This window comes from Staurois parvus, unplaced genomic scaffold, assembly GCF_062004578.1.
Source record: "Staurois parvus isolate SC_StPar_1 unplaced genomic scaffold, SC_StPar_1.0 ptg002741l, whole genome shotgun sequence".
Lineage (NCBI taxonomy): Eukaryota > Metazoa > Chordata > Amphibia > Anura > Ranidae > Staurois > Staurois parvus.
The window spans coordinates 86,063-106,828 of record NW_028320537.1 but is presented as its reverse complement, the minus strand read 5'-3'; the positions used below and the strand labels follow the sequence as shown (position 1 = coordinate 106,828).

General features: G+C 43.4%; 1 long non-coding RNA gene across 1 annotated transcript; it reads right to left on the bottom strand.

The window, feature by feature from the left end:
* Positions 1–306: 306 nt before the first annotated feature.
* LOC149429356 (uncharacterized) lies at positions 307–20,393 on the bottom strand. The gene is made up of 3 exons (XR_016310489.1): positions 20,242–20,393; positions 5,497–5,708; positions 307–529 (listed from the first exon to the last, which is right to left on the bottom strand). It is a non-coding gene; the product is annotated as an uncharacterized LOC149429356 (long non-coding RNA).
* Positions 20,394–20,766: the final 373 nt, after the last annotated feature.

The window sequence follows — 20,766 nt, the reverse complement described above, 5'->3', positions numbered from 1 at the left end:
TACATTTTTTTTTTTTGGCTTCAGTTTGGATTTAAAAGGATAACTGTACTAAAATGCAGTTAATGTAAGCCTTGCTACCCTCTTGAGGCATAGAGATTCCAATGAGCTGAGTAAAGAGGAGATACTACAATTTTTGGGGGGATATCAGGACACCAGAAACCTAGGCACAGATTTTTTTTGTGTGCCCTAGAGGTGATCTGTGTTGTTCATCTGCAGAAAAACATACCTCACCGCATATAGTGTGAATGAGCCTTTAAAACTGAACTAGACTCCCGAGTATACTCACCGCCACCTTGCAGCAATGTGGTGGTAACATACCCTGCCGGCTGTAGACATCTCCCTGGGTGGTGGGGAATGTTGATTTGAGGAGCCATGTCATCTGCTGGTGTTGGTCCACTGTGCTTCATTAAGTCCAGGGTCGCCGCAGTCGTCTACCAGGAGATTTTGGAGCACTTCATGCTTCCTTCCACAGACAAGCTTTATGGGGATGCTGACTTCATTTTCCAGCAGGACTTGGCACCTGCCCACACTGCCAAAAGCACCAAAACCTGGTTCAATGACTGTGGGATTACTGTGCTTGATTGGTCAGCAAACTTGCCTGACCTGAATCCCATAGAGAATCTATGGGGCATTGCCAAGAGAAAGATGAGAGACATGAGACCGAACAATGCAGAAGAGCTGAAGGCCGCTATTGAAGCATCCTGGTCTTCCATAACCCCTCAGCAGTGCCACAGGCTGATAGCTTCCATGCCACGCCGCATTGAGGCAGTAATTGCTGCAAAAGGGGCCCAAACCAAGTACGGAGTACATATGCATGCTTATACTTTTCAGAGGTCTGATATTGTTCTATGTACAATCCTTGTTTTATTGATTGCATGTAATATTCTAATTTTCTGAGAATGTGGATTTGGGGTTTTCATGAGCTGTAAGCCATAATCATCACAATTATGACAAATCATGGCTTGAACTATCTTGCTTTGCATTTAATGAGTCTCATATATTAGTTTCACCTTTTAAGTTGCATTACTGAAATAAATGAACTTCTGCACGATATTCAAATTTTTCTAGTTTCTCTCACACAATTTTTTTTTTTTTAAAGTAAATGGGACTGTACGCACCATAAAATTATTCTCTCTGCATTCATTGGAAGACACTACTCTACTTTCGTTCACCACTGAGAATATCGCCACCTGCAGGTGGTGGACACTAGGCGCACCAAATAAACAAGACAATCTGGGTACAGCCCCTACTGATAGCCAAAAACCCTACCCTCCCCCACTGCTGTGAAGATCTCTGAACTCTCAGCAAACTTCGACCTCTTAAATGTGTGGTGACATGAATGAAATGTAATTTTTGTGACAAAGTTGACAGGGAGAAAAAAAAAAAATTGTGTGATGTGCTAAAACGATCATACAGCCCCCTGCTGCACCTCACTGCAACCCAAAATTTTCAACTGACTATACACTAAAGTGGAGAATTTAGTGTGGGGGCAGTGTGAATGGGCCTCAAACTGCCACATGTAAAACTTTATACCCAAGAATGGCATCAGTTGATGCTGCCACATCCATCTTGTAAAATTTGGTGAATGTATGTATGGGATGACCAAGTGGCTGCCTTGCAAACCTGCAATAATGACACATGATGAAAAGCCCAGGATGAAAAGCCCAGGATGTAAATCACTGCCCTGGTTGAGCGAGTCATTACTAGAAAAGGTGATTCTTGGCACTTGATAGCACACCAGTACAATGGTTTGCTGGATACAGCAAAAGATTGTAGTCATCAATGCTTCAAGACCCTTACATGCACCCTCTACAACCAAAAATACAGAGCCTTAGCATGAATTCACACTGGAATGGAAAGCTCCGGTAGGGATCTGTGTGGTCTGCAATTCAGCGCATCAAACAGCTCCTCTTTGTACAAACTTTATGTAACGTGCACAAACTTGTGGTATGTTTCTCTGCAGATGAACACTGATGTACAGTGCCATGCGATATGGCATGTTTAAAGTATAAAAGGGACACAGGAAATAATTGTTTTCTGTGCAATCCTTGTGGTGACAGGCATTTTTACAATGCAGTAAAACACCTGTACCACAGTATGTGTGAACTCTGCCTCCGGAAGCCAAACCGTACAGGTACATGCAAGTCACTCTACTGTACATCCAAAGAATGTAAAACCACTTCAATAGGGTTAGAGAACAGTAACAGAAGCATGATATCCTCCAACAAGTGTAATGTGAATACCACTTTTTATTCAAGGAGAGGAGCTTTGGACATAGGACAACTTTATCCTTATGCAACATTAAAATATGGAGGATTGCAGGATGAGGCTACCATTTCTGATATGAGGCGTGCCAAAGAGATGGAAACTAGAAAAGTCACTTGCTAGGACAATGTCTACAGCAGTACACCTCAGTTGCTTTTGGAGGGCAGTTTTTGCAAAATCGACAATACTAGATTAGGATCCCACAGCGACAATGATTGTCTTATAGGAGTACCAACGTGTTCAACTCCCTGAATGAAAGTGGGGATAAGTGGCAACGATACCAGAACCAGATTCCACCAGCTCCACTTTGCACTGGAGAAAGGTAAAGAGACGAGCAACTGAAAAAGATCAAGGACATACCAAGGAATTCACATCATGCAATAAACACTATCCACAAGCTATAGCAGATATTACAAGACATGGCCTTACGAGTTTTGATCACAGTATGAAAGACTGCTTTCAACAACCTTATGTCTTTCAGAACTTGGCTTTCAAACAGTCAAGCCATTAAAGATGGTGACTGTAAAGCAGTGTAGTTACCTGGCCCTTGCAACAGTAGGTCTGCTTGCATTGGAAAAATGCCACAGCGCATCCATTATGATATTCAGGATGCATACAAGCATATTAGTGTAGCAATCCCACAGAGCTACCAATTCATCTGCCATGTCTGGCCAAGGGTCTCTTGCCCTTGCTGAGAACCTGTCCAGCTTCCGTTTGCGAAATTATACCAGAAGATCCATATCTGGTATTCCCAAACATTGGCAGATCTGGACAGAGCAAGTAAATTACTTTCTATCCAATTCAGAATGTAGAAAACTTCCAGCACTGCTGCCAGGCTCTTGGACTGGTATTCAAAATCAGCCTCACATATTCTGGGCAAAGGGCCAAAATCTGCAAGATTTCTGTAGGTTCAAGATCCAGTCTGAATCGTGATGGATAAGGAGTCAAGTTCTTAACAAGAATTGACATGCAATAGGAGATCACAACTGATATCCCTCTCAACCTCATAGTGGCTACGACTGGCACCAATGTTTTGGCAAACACTCAAGCAGCCATGGTTAGGCTAAAAGGCAAAGCTGCAAATTGTCAGTGCTCCTCTCTCATCATAAAACTCAAGAACTGCTGGTGCTCCTTGCCATTGTGTACATGAAGGTATGCATCTCTATGTATGGCATGTGGTGCCCCTGATGCAGGAATACCACTACTGAAGGGATGTACTCCATCTTGAACGTTTGGATTTTTGAGATCCAGAACTGGATGAATTCTGCTCATCCATAAAGAGTTTTGAGTAAAACCCATGTGGCCAGGAGTCCCTAGATGGCCAAATGCAAGTCCCACAACCTCTGAAGACAAAAGCAGATTAGAGGTGAAAATCTTCTGTGGAGGAGGTGCCTGATATTTGATTTTACAAAGCTGCCAATTCATGAACTTAGTTGTCCAATACATGAGCTAGCCAATAATTTCAAAAACTATATGTTCACCCACCTTGCACTAGACAGGAGGGAGAAATTTCATGAAAAGAAGGTATGGGCTTTTCTACAGACTTGGCAGGTTTTAAATGCCAGGTATGATAGTGCAAAACTCAGTCACTGTGGAAATGGTTAGGAAAAGGACACATGATTTGCACATTTGCTGAATGCAGGACTACAGACCGTTGACTCTGAGCGGTTGACTGTTTGCAGCTTTCTCTGGGTTCTGGCATTTCCATATAATGAGCCGTAGTTTGGAGATTTCAAAGTACTTGGGAGGGACGCAAGCAGTTTTCTTCCCTAAAAATAAACGCTCTGTAGTTCTACACTCAGTACGTGTGTAAAACCCTGTGTCCTTATCCTGACTATTTCCACTGCTCTTTACCTTCACAGGGGGCATGGCACCCTGTGTGATAGTGTGAGGACACTGTCACACAAGGCTCCATGCCCCCTGTGTAGGTAAAGAGCTTATGGGACTTAAGCCAGCCACAGATGGATTGAATCTCGGCTGGTTCAGCAGGCACCGGCCAACATTCGATCCATCAATGGGCAGGCAGGTTATACTGAAGTCAATCCATTGATTGTCTTCATAACAACTAGTGTCGGAAATGTTTCATGTGATCACTGCTGGCAGCTATAGTTGTCAGCAGTGATCGTGTTCTGCTAGCAGTGAAGGCTATCCACTGGCAGAACCCAAGAGCGCTTTGGGAGGGAGTCTACAATCAACACTGACCCAAAGTGGAAGGATAGAAAATTGCATAATCTAAGACTGCTTTAGACCACTTCTCCAAAGTTCTTTGGAAAGGGAAAAAAGAAAAAAAAAAAAAAAAAAAAAAACACCTATGGACAGAAAAGATGCCAAGATTTGCAACATGAATGCTTGGCTTTTTTTTTTTTTTTTTTAAATGTACTCTTTCCTTCATGTCTTAAAGGGTTAGGCACTCTAAAAGCACACAAATCCTCAAACTCCAGCGGTAACCCCACTATAGAAAACCACTTAGCCATGCTACCTGTTATACATCTGTGTTTTAAAGTGGTAGGTGTCTTGAAAGCATGACAGACTCCACGGTGAGAGGAACCCTGAGGCCTTCATGCATCCAGTACATTAACTCCCATATGATAAACAGAAGAAGCGGGAAGAGAAAGGGTCAAAAAGGGTTGGAGGCAGACAGGGAGGACATCTACTTATTTCACCATAAGCAACGAATGCTAGCAGCCACAGCTGTCTGCCATGGTACTGAAGACCAACACCATTCAGAGCCAAGGTTTGGCCAGTCTCCTTAGGGTCAAAACCCCAAGAGCTGTCGATTAGGAAACTGTGCTGTTGCAGCTGAACCCGCATGGGGCAAGAAACTGCATGGGTTCAAAGGCTGTAACTTGGGTTAGTACCCAAAGTAGTATTTTATCTGGTCTGTCACCCATCCAACTATTTGCTTGAAGAAACCAAAGCAACTTAAGAGTTCTTGGAGGAAAAAAATCTATATACTAGGCTAATAACCGAGTTGTCTACATCTGTGGAAGGGGTTTTGTCCAGCAGTAGGGGGTCTTCTCTGTTTTTTTTCCAGTACTTCAACTGTCCAACTCCTGCAGGTGGTGAAATACACAAGATCATGTACGTACCCACAATGTATCCCTTTTGCAGATGAATGGCAATGAATGTATAGCCCTATACAATGTGCAAGATCATGCAGTTTCCTCTAATGAACAAAAGAGAAAAACATTTATATTTCACAAATTATTACACACTGGCAGTGTTAATTACCTGCTGGCGACGGGTGAGGGTGCCATTGGCTTGAGTGGAAGTGGCCTCCTGAGGGGTCACCCACACCCGGTCCAGCTGAGCAGTGACGTGTCTCCTCTCTTCTTCCAGAGCACGAGACAGCAACTCAAACTGTGCTTCCTGCGCTCTCACCGAGGCCAAGATACTGGCCGGACTCTCAGAATCATCCATAGAAACAGGAAAGAGAACCCAAACTGAAGGAGAGATCATACAGCAGAGGTGGTTTTGGGGGGGGGGTTTAAGAGACAGAGAGAGATAGTGGGGGTTGAAAGGGGTGACATAAGGAAAGGGGAGAGAGACACCAAATTAAAACCAGCAAAAAGAGACAGTCCCAAAAACCAAAGATGATTACTTTCACAGCAAATTGTTGCTAAAGGGAAGCTATAATGGTTTTGGGTCAATGTGTGATTTGTTAAAATTCTGTTTTTAAATTGATGTGGGAAATTTTAGATACATTTTTTTTACCAATTCTGTATCTTTTAAAAAAATATTTGTGTTTAACAAAATATTAAAATATATGGACGCAGGATTTCCATAGTGCTAAAGGACACTCACACCAGAACACGATGTGAAAAACCCACATTCCGTGCACGTCTACCACACATGATTCAAAATCCACTGCAGTTGCGATCTGTAGTGTGTATCAATATTAAGTTAATGACATCCTAAACTCAGGTCACAAATGCAATTTGTCTGCCCACGCCTGATCGCAGGGTACAGAAGTACCATGTGATGCAGTTGCAGTCAGCTTACAAAAAAGTAGCGAATGCACTACTTTTAGCCTGGTGCGATTTCTGCCCATTCTTGTGTAATCGCACATGTGAATGTTTTTTACCAGGACAGCACATTAATCTCCACTCAGGAACTGCCTTTCATTGAAACCTGGGACTAAGCCACTGAGTGGAAGGGGGATGAGACGTCTGTTCTGACTAAAAACATTCACATTTGTAAGTGTAAATTTCAGTTTTGAGATATTAAACTCTAAACAAAAAAAAAAAAAAAAAAAAGCTTTTTTTTTCCCCCAGTCCTGACCAAGAATTAATGAAAAATATACACAAAACCACTATAAAATCCCTTTAAACAACGAAAAATGTATACATTACTTTAAATCTTTGCAAGCCAGGTATAAAAAGGCAGAAGAAATAATTCCAAAGACTATCTCAAATTGTTCAACAAGAGTGAAAAAAAACCTCACCACTAAGATACTGAGCACAGTGAAAAACCACAGGTACAAAAAAAAACAAAAACACATTAGACTGACACTAGGCTTAAGGTATTCTGAAAAAATTGGGGGGGGGGGGGGCCCAAACAATTTTCAGCCTCTGGATCTTGTTATTTAAAGTAGGATTCCAGGACATACCCAAATAATCTTAAAGCAGTAGTAAACGCTTTGAATTAAAAAATAAAGAAGGGTTCAAGCTATAATGTGAATCGCATACTAGCACATTATGGCAGACTTACCTTAGAATGAAGCCCTCCAGCGGTGTGCTCTAACCGCTGAAAAAGGCTTCCATCGTCACCCAGTCTTTCTTCTGGGTTTGCGGGCTCTGGCCACTTGAATGGCTGAGCCACGATGACACCACACCCATTCATAAGCACAGGTATCAAGACCACGGCTCAGAGTTTTGAAAGGACAGCATGCCAACCCTTGAGAGCTCAGTGCGCATGAATCTGTGACAATACCAGCTGCTTCCAGTGTGAATATCTGCTAAACACTTACACTTACCTATTTTCAGGCCACTTCAGTCAAGTAAAATTATTCTCTCCCCGATCTGGGCTAGCGGCAGCTACAGGAGAGAAGAGTGATCACGACAACAGATAGCCCATAGCAAGACTATGGGCGGCGTCACCACTCAGGCATTCCAGCTATTGTTGAGCACTATTCCCTGCCCCCACCATGTATAAAGACCTTTTTTTTTTCCTCCACAGGTGTTTGGGGGGAGCAGTTTTACCATTAGTTAGGTATATCCTGGAATAATACTGTAAACAGTCCTAGAAAAATGGTTGTCCACAGCAAAGTTTCAGCTTACATAAGTGACTGTTTAAAAAAAAAAGCAAGAAAAAAAAAAAAGGAAAAAAAAAAAAAAGAAAGAAAAAAGGGGCAGATGCAAAGTAGGAACTATGGACAGAAATGTGCTTTTTTTGTTTTCAATCAGGTTAAACAAGGTACACACACGCGTATATACAGGCACACATCTGCTGAATCCTTTTCTTTTTCCAATACATTTATTGGGCTCTATAGTACATCAAGCATATCAGCACCACACTCCTGAAGCATTCCAGCCCATCAGGGGCTGAGGAAAAGCCACGAATGTGCTTCTTGGACTGCATAGTGTACACACGCACACACTTTATTAGAAGATTAAGGACAATTAGTATGCAACTCAAACTCAGGATGGCATCAGCTCTAAACTGCAGCTCAGGAAGCCTTAACCTTTTGAAGAGCAAGGACCATTTTAAGAGGTAGCAAACCGCCACCAAAAAAAGAAAAAAAAAAAATTGTGCCCCTACAGTTTTAAGATATTACATACTAGTATGTACCGCATACTAGTGCATTATGACAGATTTATCTGAACGCTGAGCCCCCAGGTGCAACGCTGTCACAGCTCCTGGGTGCATCTATCTTCACCTAGTCTTCCTTCCGAATTCACGGACTTTGGCTGTATGAATGGCCGGGGCCACGATGATGTCACAATCCCAGCCCACCCAGAGCTCTGAAGGTACGGCATTGGTATGTCGTCCCTTCAGGCTGCATGCTGTGTGAATATCTCACAAACAGTGCAAGTTTAGGAGATATTCACTCTACCTACAGGTAAAGCCTTTATTACAGGCTTACCTGTAAGAAGTAAAAAAATTAGACTTTACTTTCACTTTAACTGATCTGGTAATCAGTCACGAGCCACAATGAATTGGTTCAGAATTTAAATTTTTAAATTCCAAAAATCCCAGGTGGCATGCCACCATGGCAGCTAGGAATTGCATCCTGGCACCTGAGCTTTTGTCAGCCCATTCACTTTAGCAGTAGCAGCTCGGGGTGGCTGGAGAACTATGGGAAGGAATGGGGGCTAGCAGTACCAGCATGGGCTGGGTTGTAGGATGGGGAGGGGGGGGGGGGGGGTGACAAAAATCCTTGCACTGGCCCGGGGAACAGACGGCATGAAATAAACTGGCTCCTAACTATTTTAGCTTGCTCTTAGACTCTGAGCAAAATTTCTTTGAGGGGGGAAGAAGATGACGAAGAAGAAGACGAAGAAGCCCTTACTGTCCTGAGCCCCCTTTATAAGGCTGCTTTCAAACTGAGGTTAGCTGCGTTTTTCTATAGATTTCTATTTTTGTTCTATTATATCTTGCAGGGGTGGTGCACTTTCCAAAATAGCACCAAAATGCCTGCATTCGGGAGATTTGGCATGCATTCAGAAAGTGTACCAAACTAGGGGTATAAAATAGAAGTGTAGGGCTGTGTGATGCTAAGCAACTGAAAAGCCGCAGGTGCCCTACGCTGCACCTGCAGATCAGTGTGAAAGCAGCTTAATAGTTAATCATTTTATAGGTGCTAATATGCCCCTTGCAAAAGCGCAGTGTATGTGTTTAATCACTCACCGACTAGTCACATACTAGGTCTTCAAGTGGTCCTACTGGGATGATGCCTGCAGTTACAAGCATTACCCTGGTACAGTTATTTGCAGCTGACGTTTCCCCCCCCACCCCCCTGCCTTCACGAGATCTCCTGACCCATCAAGAGTCCCAAAAGGACCAGCCAACACTGCTACCAGCTGGTCATGGAACCGATCAGAACTCCAGTGACAAGGATAAGTAGGCGAGACCACTTCGGTGTTCAACAGCCCTGTGGCAATCTTAGACCCAGGCCTCATTCCCAGCTGGTATCCGTCAAGACAACTGTCCAGCAAAGAGGGAGAAAGGATTTCCCGGCTTGAAGAGTCACCATAGGAAAGAGGCCCCCGTTCACTGGTCCAACTGATCCTGTTTGTCCAAGAAAGCCATAGACTTCGCCCACTGGAAGATAATCTAGGGAGTAGGGATGCAGCACTCTCTCATGGAACTGCACACAGTTTGTCTGCCGGGAGAAACACCATGGTCTGCTCGGATCCGCGAAGTAGGCCCAGACACTTCAAACTCCTAGGCAGGGGTCAGGGTAAACACACGCAGGGCTTCAGGCCCTAGACCAACTGGTCCGCCAGATCCACATACACTTAGTCCACTTGTCCGGTAGGCAGACACTGCCACAGAACTTTAGCCCGCACAGTATGCGTTTGAGACAACAGGCATGTAGTCAACAGATGCAACGCTGACCCTGCACAGGTAAACAGGGTGGGAAACTAATTCCACCCAGTAGGTTTGCGGGATCGCTAGGGAAGAGGGACTCTACCACCGGTATCACAGTTGCTTTCATCAACCTCTAAAAGAGGAAGATCCACTCCAAGTAAACTTCACCATCTGTGAGGAGTAAGATAACGGAAGGCGCTTTGGGACACACTGTGGGCATTCCCCGCATAGACAACTTCCGTGCACCAAAGAGGATGGCTAATGTACCGGGAGCCCCCGAGAGCTGTGCACTTGTGAACGTTCCCTGCCCTGAGGAAAATAAATGCAGCCGTTAGCCGCAGCTATTTCTTGGGAGCAAAGCAGAGGCCTCTCCTCGCTCACAGAAGACCTCAAACAGCATCTGGAGACTATTGAGCTATAGAGGATGACAAACCAGTACCGCCATTCCCAATACCAAACTGTGGAGCAGAAGCCATGCCAGGTGGGATGCCTCAGACCACATTTGCCCACCCCAACAATTCCACCAGGGCAGTAGTGGGAGAGAGGCATCGTGCAAGTGGTCGGGACAAGAGACCCCCACTTTTGCGCAGGACCAGGAAAAAAAACTCAGACACACTTGCTAACATGGAAGGTGTCCCATACCACCTCTTGTGCTGTCCCCAGTAGATGTGTTTTTTTTTACATGTTAAATGGAAGCACTTGTTATATAGCATAGCACACCTATGTAACAGGCAAGGCATGGGCTACAGCACAGCTATGAACTCAGCAGCAATGTGGCCTGAGGACTCAGTCTGCCAAAGCAGACCGACCCCCCATAGCACACCCGGGTACAGAGCCCACCGTCGGCGACCTGGGGAAAAGAAGGGCATTAGCCCAAACCCAAAATGGCCATGCACCCCATAACACCACCCATCACTGCCCTAACAAGGCACAGCACCAGGCTCAGGACCACGAAGGAGGGCAACTGCCCAGCAACATGAATGGTGGGCACTGCCGCCCAAACCAGTAGGTCGCATCCATCTGGGGTCACAGATACAGTAACTGATAAGGAGGAAATGCACAGTCACTTTGCAGTCTGCAATGCTAACAGCAACACCCCATGACACATGGGGCGTGGGGGGATCAGGGAACCAGGGCACCTAACCCCATGCCAATTCACCCCAGAGGGTAAGGGGGAGAGGTGGGATTGTAGAGACAAATTCCTGGTGGGGAGGATGTCAACCCTGGAGGGACCGACCACCCCAGGGAGTACCCGCACACCACACACGGCCTAAGGGGGCCCCTAAAACAAGTATAATTTAAAAATATATGCCCCCGCAGGATAAGAGAGTCTAGGGGGTTTCACCCCAGAGAGACAAATGGGAAGCTAGTGGAAGACAAGAAATGGAAACAAACAGTAGAGATCAATCCAGATTGTCATTGGAAACAACTGATTTGAATCAATGTGAGGGGCACAAAAAAAAATACGGAAGGACAAACAAGAAGCATGTTTGCGAAATTAGAAACTAGAATTCTCAAAAAATGATATGGCAATTTTGCATAGGGACTTCGGACACGTTTTGTCCTGAGTGGAAGAGACTGAAGATGAATTGGATAAACACACTCAAGCAATAGTTATTGGTTGAGAGTGAAGGGGCAAATGAAGGAAATGCGACGTGAAAAAAGGAAACGGTTATACAGGATAGAAGATCAGGAGAATAGAAATAAAAGGAACAATCTGAGGGTTACCTGAAACACCCCAGAGAGAAGAATTCAGAACGGTACCGAATAAGTTATTAAATTCAATAACAGAGCAATTGAAAATGGATAACGTTCATAGGATAAGAAGACCCCAAGGAGTGAATACAGAAATACCGAGGTACCCGATTCCACTATTTTGATGATAAAGATTTGAGAGAAATCAAATCACTTGATTAGTGTATTCATTACATTTGTCTCATTGTGGATATTTACATGCGTTTTGTGTTTATTTTTTACAGGTTTAGGGTTTTATTAGGTAGTTGCGCCACATCGTTTCTTTGTTTCATTATTTGATTTATCACCTGGTATATGATTGGATGTTGGCAGCTTTTAATCATCTTAGTATAGGCTTAGTAGCGCAGGAGGTTCACATATTTTATTTACTTCCTGATGATGACTGGCGAATGATGAAATGTGCAAAAGGCGGGACTTCCAGACTGATGTCCCTGCCTTACCATGGAATGCTCGCTGGCTCCCAGAAGGTGCTTTGTATAGCAAATCTCACATTTTTCTGCCATCCCAATGGCTTCTTGGTGAGTCAGCGTAATACCATACCGGATAGTTTTTGATTGTAACCTAATTCTTGTATCATGAGATAGATGTCTCTTGTAAAAATACTACATCAATTGAACGTTGATAAATTTCCCTTTTAGGTCTTATGTCTTTTTACCGGAGTATTCAAACCTTTTACATTATAGGTCATAAAATTAACTACATTTTTATCCGCCATCTCTATTGTATTAATTCCTCTTTTCCTCCGATCCACACAAGGGTAGGTCTTGGTATAATAAGTCTAACACATCGGGTAACTACAAAGGTAGGTCTTTCTTCTTCCCCTTCCCTCTTCACACTTCCCCCCCACCTACCCCATAAAAACCTATGGCTCATCTCTAGCCTTTGGATCGGTTGTGGGACAATTCCCATTGTCGGTCCCTCTAATTGGGGTAAGTCGGTCCCTCTAATTGTCCCGGTATTGTCTGTCCCTCTAATTGTCAATGAATGCCTCCCACCACCCAATCCCTATGAAGCGTGGGTCCAGAAGTGGTTGGCCTCCACGTATCCCACTAATGCTGTACCTTTCACTCCATACCTCCATCTCCCAAGCCCCATCTCCATGACCTCCTATATATGTCCCACCACCTTGTATTGCGTAAGGACAGGAGGGAGAGGAGAGAGAGGGATAAAAAAAAAAAAAACCTAGAATCGAGTTCCAAATTAGGTTCCTATTCAGCTCCATCTATTAAATAATTTCTAGCAATATAGGGTCTCTCAAAGGTATTATCTTCTTCTGTTCCTCATATCTCCATTACCGTCTCTTTTTTTGGAGATTAATTGCCACCTCTCTTCTTCCAGTCCCCCTTTCTCCTTTATCTCATTAGGCCACCCTGGGATTTCTGGCATTTGCAGTTCTAAAAATCCTGAAGATCTTCTGGGAACCTCAATCTAGCTAAATGTCCATCCTTCCATCCAACTAAGCATGCTCGGAAACCCCAACTGTATCGGATATTTTTTTTCCGCATCAGTTCCAGCAATGGTCTCAAGGATCTTCTTGCTAGTGTTCCCGGTGCTGTAGCTGCATAGATTTGCAAGGTCGCACCTTTATATTTTATTGAGGGTATCCCTGATTTGATTTCAAATCAAATAGTGTTGTAAGTATGGCCAGTAACTGGAGCGGTAGAATGGCACACACGGTGGCCTTGGCGAGGACGCTGATCGGCAGGGACAGCGGTTAGTGCGAGGCAGCAGGTGATGCCACCGTGGGTGCCATTCTACCACTCCAGTTACTGGCCATACTTACAACACTACAGGAAAGAGGTCTGCCATTACACATGCCAGTCTGAAAGAGGGATGTCATCCAGGCGAAAGTGACGCGGTTATGGAGGAGCTTTATGCATGAAGGATCCATTGATAGAGATCCTAATAGCGTTGTGACCCTTCACAGGTCAACGCGGGAGGTGAGCGCGCATTTTTCCATTAGTGGATGCCCTCGTATCACTATTTGCACATATCACTCAAGTTCACAAGATCGCATATTTTAAGTGTATTGCACCCATTTTGGACATTTGCTGTTATATTAGGGTGTGCTATATACTGTATATGTATGTTCTGCACGGCATGAGATATATTTTTTGCACTTTATGCATGTGGATATATTGATTTGCGCTTCCCATCGTTACAATGAGTATTTGCACAGAATGTGATGTGTTTTTTTCACAATTTGATTTAGTTGGTTGGTTCATTTTATATATGTTATATGTGTAAGTATTTTGACACTTTATGTGGGGTATATTTTTCTGAGAGATTTGTAGCACCTTTATAGTCCTATTATGGGACTACTCACGATCACGTGAAAATTGGACATTCAGTCCAGATTGGTGTGAGTGTCGTTTTGTTTGTTGTTTTATGCACATACACCATGCTCAGGCATCATCAGTTTATGCATGTTCCCCTTTTCACTTATATTTATCACATGCACTATATCACTTGATTTGTGTATTCATTACATTTGAATCATTGTGGACATTTACATGTGTTTGTGTTTATTTTTTACAGGTTTAGGGTTTTATTCTTAGGTAGTAGCACCACATCATTTCTTTGTTTCATCATCAGGAAGTGGTCACCCAGTCAGAAAGCTACACAATTTGTTGAAAATTCAATGGGCTGGTTTACTACGAACTTAACTGCAAATCGAACATCCTCAATCACTAATCACTTTCTTATGCATAAAAATTAGAGCAGGACTTCTGTATCGATGTCACTTCTGTACCATAGAATAACTCGCTCCTGGAAGGTAGCGAAGTAGCACTGCGTTGGATTTTACAGTTGGCTGGCTGATTTACCCAAATAAATGCCAGTTTAAGACACTTAAATGTAATCTGTTTTAATGGGCATTTTAAATGAAGTATGCAATGATCTGTACTCTGGTCTGTGTCTCCTATGTACTCTGAACCTTAAAGATATATCTTAAGGGTAGCTGATGCTAGTCAGTGGAGTTCCTGTGGCGAAACCATTTAAAAATGGGAGGATCCAGTCACACTGTGGAGGCACCACATCCCAATAGCAAAAACCCCAAAGTTTCTTTAAGTATAGTCAACACTTTTTTGGCTGTACTTCTATGGATCACAAAAGTGCAGTTAGTTCTGCACTCTTGTGACCTGCTGTCAGCCGAAAGCAGGCTAAAGCCCACTCAGATCAGACCCCTGCAATCTAAAAGCTGTTTGAAAGCTCAGTTCTCAGTCTTAGAGCTGGCAGGGCACAGATGCAGCATGGGAGTGATGCTGCGTCCACCTAGGTGAGTAAGATTTTTTTTTTTTCCACTGAAATCTGAACTTCTCTTTTAATAAGTTTGACTCTTTTTTTTCACATACATGTAAAAATCAAAATGTTTGCAGAAAACGGTTTTAAAATGGGGTCCTGCACCAGTAAAAAAAAAAGGAAGAACTGTCACACTGAGGGCCTACAGCAGAGCAAATATTTGCCTAGGGTTTTGCCTTTGCTTCCTTTCTCCTGGTTTCCACCATATATAAGGGTGATGGTATTCCCTTGTGGGGTACTCATAAAGAACGCTGCGGAATACTGAGTAAGCATGTCTTTCCTCATGGTGAAAGGGCTTGCCGTTTCAGTGTTTGAGTACCTTAAAAATGGCTGTAAAGTGTGCAACCTGTGGTGTGTTTGCATTGTACACGCAAGCCATGCACACCATGTATCAGGCACAAGCTCTGGACTAACTGATTTGTTTTTCCTTTTTTACCTTTTTTTTTTTAAATTGCATTTATTGTTACCCAAGCATGTTGCTGTGCTTGCACTGCAATAAAATGTATGACTTCATAATTTTATCATAACACTCACCACTTGCTATTGCAGTGAGGGCCTTTTTAAACTAATGTGGATCATGTGTTTCCTGTCTAGGTAGGAGGGTAGCTGTCCTGGAAGATGATTGGAGAAAAGAGGGTTTGGAAATACAAGAGTCAGTAGTAACACACAGTTCAAAAGTGCTTAGGCATTTCCTCTTGGCAGCACTAAGGTTGTTGGTTCGAATCCCAACCACAGCACACTCTGCCTGAAGTTTGCATGTTCTCCCCGTGCATGTGTGGCTTTCCTACGGGGACTCCGGTTTCCTCCGATACTGCAAAGACATGCTAGTAGGTTATTTGGCTCCTGTCTAAATTGGTCCTAGTACGTGTATGTATGAATGTGAGTTAGTGATCTTAAATTTAAAGCACCTTGAGGGCAGTCTCTGATGTGAATGTACAATATATGTTGAAAAGCACTGTGTATCTTGCCAGCACTATAAAAGTACCTGTAATAAATAAAAAGGTCAGTACTATGTAATGCAAAGTGTAGGGGGGTTCAGAACCAAAGCATAAAGTCTCTCCCCCCAAAACACACTCACAGACCTCAGATGCCCAGCAGAGTGAGGAAAGTTCTCCCTTCAACTGTCAAAAGACACTTCAAACCAAGGCAGAGCATAGGACTTCCCGTGGCCTCTGGGTTGCTGCTGTGCTCTGAGAGGCGGCACAGTGGGTCGCAGTTACTTTAAAAATAATCTCATGCACTCTACCTACGTTGCAACAGCTTATATGTCACCCAATATAATTAGACCAGTATCAGTAAAAGAATATAAGCTCATGCTGCTCCACCAGTCATGACAATATACAGGTAATCATCAAAAAGTTTTCTGCACACCTTCAGCCTGAGCCCCAGTCACACACTGTAATGTTTGTATACTCCCACTTCAAACCTTAGTGCAAGTCACCAGCTGATAGTTAGCTATGTGCCACCTATTGCCTGCCTGCAATCAAGGGGTTACTGACCCACTAGATTGGAAAATACAGAGAATGGATGTGGTGCTACCTTTCCAGACAATTCTTCAAAACCACTTTAAAAAAAAAAAAAAAAAAAAGGGACCGAAAGAATGAAAGTGCGTTTAAAACCATTTTTGTTTAACTTTAGGATAGCGTAGCAATTAATTAAAACTGACTTTTTTTTTGCTGTTTGTGCGTAATCAGAGGAATTTCGTTAAGACTTTCCATCCCAGAAATGTAAGTTAAAGGCCAAGTTCACCTTTTGAAGCATATTACACGCTACACTAGTATTTAGGGTGTATCATGCTCCAGCACCTCCCCCCACACCCCACCCCCATGACAGCAGGCGGGTCCCCCACTGCCACATTTTATACTCAGATACCCAGTAGAGTGCGACTGTGTGGGGCTCTGCCTGTGCAGCCATGACATTCAGTTATTGCAAACTGTGAAGAAATAAACTACAAGTCTGAACAGCCACTGTGGCAGAAGACTTGTAGTTCTCAATGGACTTCAAGGGCGTTTATAATGAGTCCATTGACATTTCCTCCAGCTTTCTAACAAAGTCCTACAGAGGTATAGGCAAAAAAGCTGGAGTAAGTGTCTGCAGGAGCCCGACACTGCACCCATGATCCTTCGATCACAGTTGCAATGCTTATGCAGGCTCCGGGGGGGGGGGGGAATAAATGGGGAGGGGGTGCCCAATTTCCCATCCTAGAGAGGAAAAGTGTATGGGGACAACTCTACATTTTTGGACATCCACTTGCTTTTTGTTTCAATCACCAGGAAAAACATCCTACTGCTCATGTAAGTTGCGCTGCATTGTGTGACTAGTCAGGCAGTCTTCTGGGACTTGAATGTGTTGGGGAAGGAGGAGGGGCCAAAAGATTGCAGCGGCGATCTTGCTCGAAAGTGGGAGCGGGTACCTGTCAAAATCAGGCACCGCCCCCTCCAAAAAAAAAAAAAGGGCCAAATGTGACAGTGAAAAGGGGGGAGGGGGGGGATGCAAAAAAAAGCGGAACTTCCCCTTTTGGGTGACGTTCCACTTTAATAGCCCTGTAATCTATGTTTCATGAAATTGTTTTTTATTGTGCTTTTCTGCCTCCTTGAAACATCATTCTCATGCTCCCTAACCTCTCATCTCTCTCCCAACCCCCACCCCCTCCTCCATTTGTATCTAGAAGGGCCTGTTAGTTGCAGTCATATGCACTGCTCTATGTACACAACAGGTGGTTAACCTACATTGTTGCTGCCCACTTAACTAACCCACCCAAGCTACAAAGGTAGCCATATGAGGGTATACAAAATTATCCCCGTTGCGTATGGCAGGCCATACCACAGCTGTTGCAGTGCAGTGTTACAGGCTTTTAGGAGTTAAAACAGTTGGTGAGGTACTGTAAAACACCCTCTGAAAAGCGATTCACTTGATGATCACTCTTCAGAGAGCTAAACAAATATAAACACACCCTTAGGCCCTATTCACAATATATCAGGCATGTGTTTTTTTTGCATGTTGTCACACTACACACAGAGCAGCCCGTTCATTTTAATTGGCTGCCCTACGTGCAGACAAAGTAGCTCATGCACCTTTTCAAGCTTCTCACATCCACTTGTGTCTAGGGTGCCATTAAAGTTTCCAGCCTACCACTAGGCTTAGAAATGTTTTCACCTCCCCTTCTCATGGCTAATCTGTATTTAAAAAAAAAAAAAAAAAAAAAAAAGTGTATAAAAGCGTTATTAAACACAAATCCAAAAACATATTCCATTGCAGCTTACCAGTCATTAGATGTGGTGGCTGCATCAGTTTCCCCCCCCCCCCCCTCCGTTTTCATCTGGTGATCATGCCAGTAAACACACCACCAGCATTAGACCGGGTTCACATATGTGCAGGGCCGGTTTCAATGTGATTTGTAAAAGGAGTCAGATGTGGTTTCATTTAGCAGTTCTGATGCAAATTTTTAAAGTGTATGGTACTTGAAATTGCACCTAAACCAGTCTGAAACTCGGACCTGACTTCTTTTAAAAACGCACTGTGGCCAGTTTACATATGTGAACCAGCTCCATAGAAAGCCAGTTTGGTTTGCATGTCATGCAGTTCAAAATGCATCCAATTCGTATATGTGAACAGAGGCTTAGTGAGACAACTTTGAAGGAAAGTGCAAGAGGCACAACAGAATGAAGCCAAAGTCCAGCTCACACTTTATAATCAGTTACGCCAAACAGCTGTTTACCTTTTTGGGATAAAGGTTTTGCATGAATTAAATAAAAGCTGATCATTTTAATCAACCCTGACAGTATTAAGTGGTTTGTCTCATCCATATAAACTGATACAGTCTGCTGGAGAGCTTGAGAAAAACAACAGACTTGCTGGCTGGACCACCAGATGAAAACAGAAGCAAGTCTAAAAAAGGAAATTAATACAACCATAGCATCTACGAATTGGTAAGCTGCAACATAATTAAAATGTTTGCGTTTAATACTGATTTACTTATTTTTAGTCCACTCCAGTCACATGATCCCACAGTTCCCGCTTCCCCACATCAGTGAGCAGCAACTGCAGGGGAGGAGGGAACATGAGGACATGGAAGCTGTAAGCAATTTCACGGCTCCCAGCAGTTGTCAAGCTCTCCCTCTTCTCCCCTGCAGCTGCCGATCGCTGATAAAAGAGGACCATGTGACCTGAGCAGATTAAAACCATTTAGGCGTACACATCTCTTTTAGGAAGGGACTACTGTTAGGCTGGAATTCCACTTGAATGATAAATGGCGATGTTTGTTCATCCACTGCAATAATACAAATGCAGTCTTAATTTGGAAAAACTTCCTATTGTACACCTATGGGACAGGAAATGAACGGTAATTTCTATAATGGGACAAAGTTGTAGAAACAAAAAAAAAAAAAATTGACATGGGTTGTAGTCTTTTCCCTACTCTGCGAGATATTATATATAGACAGATAGAGAGAGAATTTTTTTTTTTCTTTTTACTGGATTGAATGGAGCTTAAAACACCTGTCAGCTTATATTGTTCTCTGCCCCCTTTATGGCAAGTTCACACTATAGAAAAAGCAGTTCAGATGAGTGTTTTTGACACGTTCTGGTGCGGTTTTTATGCATCACAGTCCATTTTTTTCCCCTCTCTCTTCAATTTAAATAAGGACATGTGCATTGCAGTGCATTTGTTGTGCATTTTACTGCACTCCAGTACAATTCTGTGCAGGAACAAATGCAGCCTGTTCTTTTTTTTCCTCCAACCGGTACACACTGGAACTGCAAGCCCTGATGTGAACTATGACATTGACAACCATATAACCAATTTTCTGTGCATTTTGGATGCAGAAAAAAAAGCACACTGAAATGCATGTAGTGTGAACTGGCCCTTAGGTCTCTTTGTCCTGTTTACATTTATCCTGAGAGTGAGTTCCGGTTACAAGCAGAGATCCCCTCACTTTGGAAAAACTTCCTATTTTACCAAATGGACAGGAAGTGAAGGGAAATATCCCAAATAGGCCACAGATGGCAAACATAAACTGATAGGCTTCTAATCCTCTCTTACCCTAAAAACAATTATTGCCTTTACTTCTACTTTAAGCCTTTGTATACGCTTTCGGTTTTGCCTTGTCCCACACTTCCCACCACACCACTAAGCCAAGTCTAATGTGGGCAACTAACGCCTCAACAGCTAAGTACAAACACATTCATGACCTAGCAAACCATGCCTATGGCGGTTGCATACTAGGGCTGAAGATCAACAGGCCACTTACACAGCATCCAGATGTCACCACCCTACAGGCTAGCTAAAACCGCATTCACTTTTACAGGCCTCCCAACACACCCTGCACGACTGCCACACATGACAATTCAACAAATAAATCATGAAGACACAAAAGACATGCTACGTACGGTGTTGTCTGGATCTCTCCCTGACGTCAAGCCGAATTCAGTGACGTCCACCGCAGTCACAAAACCCAATTCTGCCGCCTGAACCGAACCCGCCCTACCAGGCCCTGGTACTGACGTCACCAGACGTCTGCCACTCGGCTTACGCGAAAAGAAAGAATTCCAGGACAAGCCAATCAGTGTGTACCTTGTACAAAGAGAGGAAGAAGGAGGTGGGTATCACGTCACATTGCTGAGATTGCGGGAGGGGGTGGGGTAATACACATTTTGGAGGAGAATGATAGGTAGAGACCATATAAGGAAGAATAGTAATCAAGTCACTCTTTTTACAGAGCTGGAGTTCGTGTAGGGTTGTGTTGCTGTTTTAGTTTGGAGAGAGTAGGCCATGTTACCAGCTAATTTTGTACACGCTATGAAGAGCGTGCCGTTTTTAACGTAAACAATATCCGCCGCAATTTTAAATCCCTTGAAGGGATGTAGTAAACTGCATATTGGGATGATTGGATTATTGGCTGCAATGCTGAACAC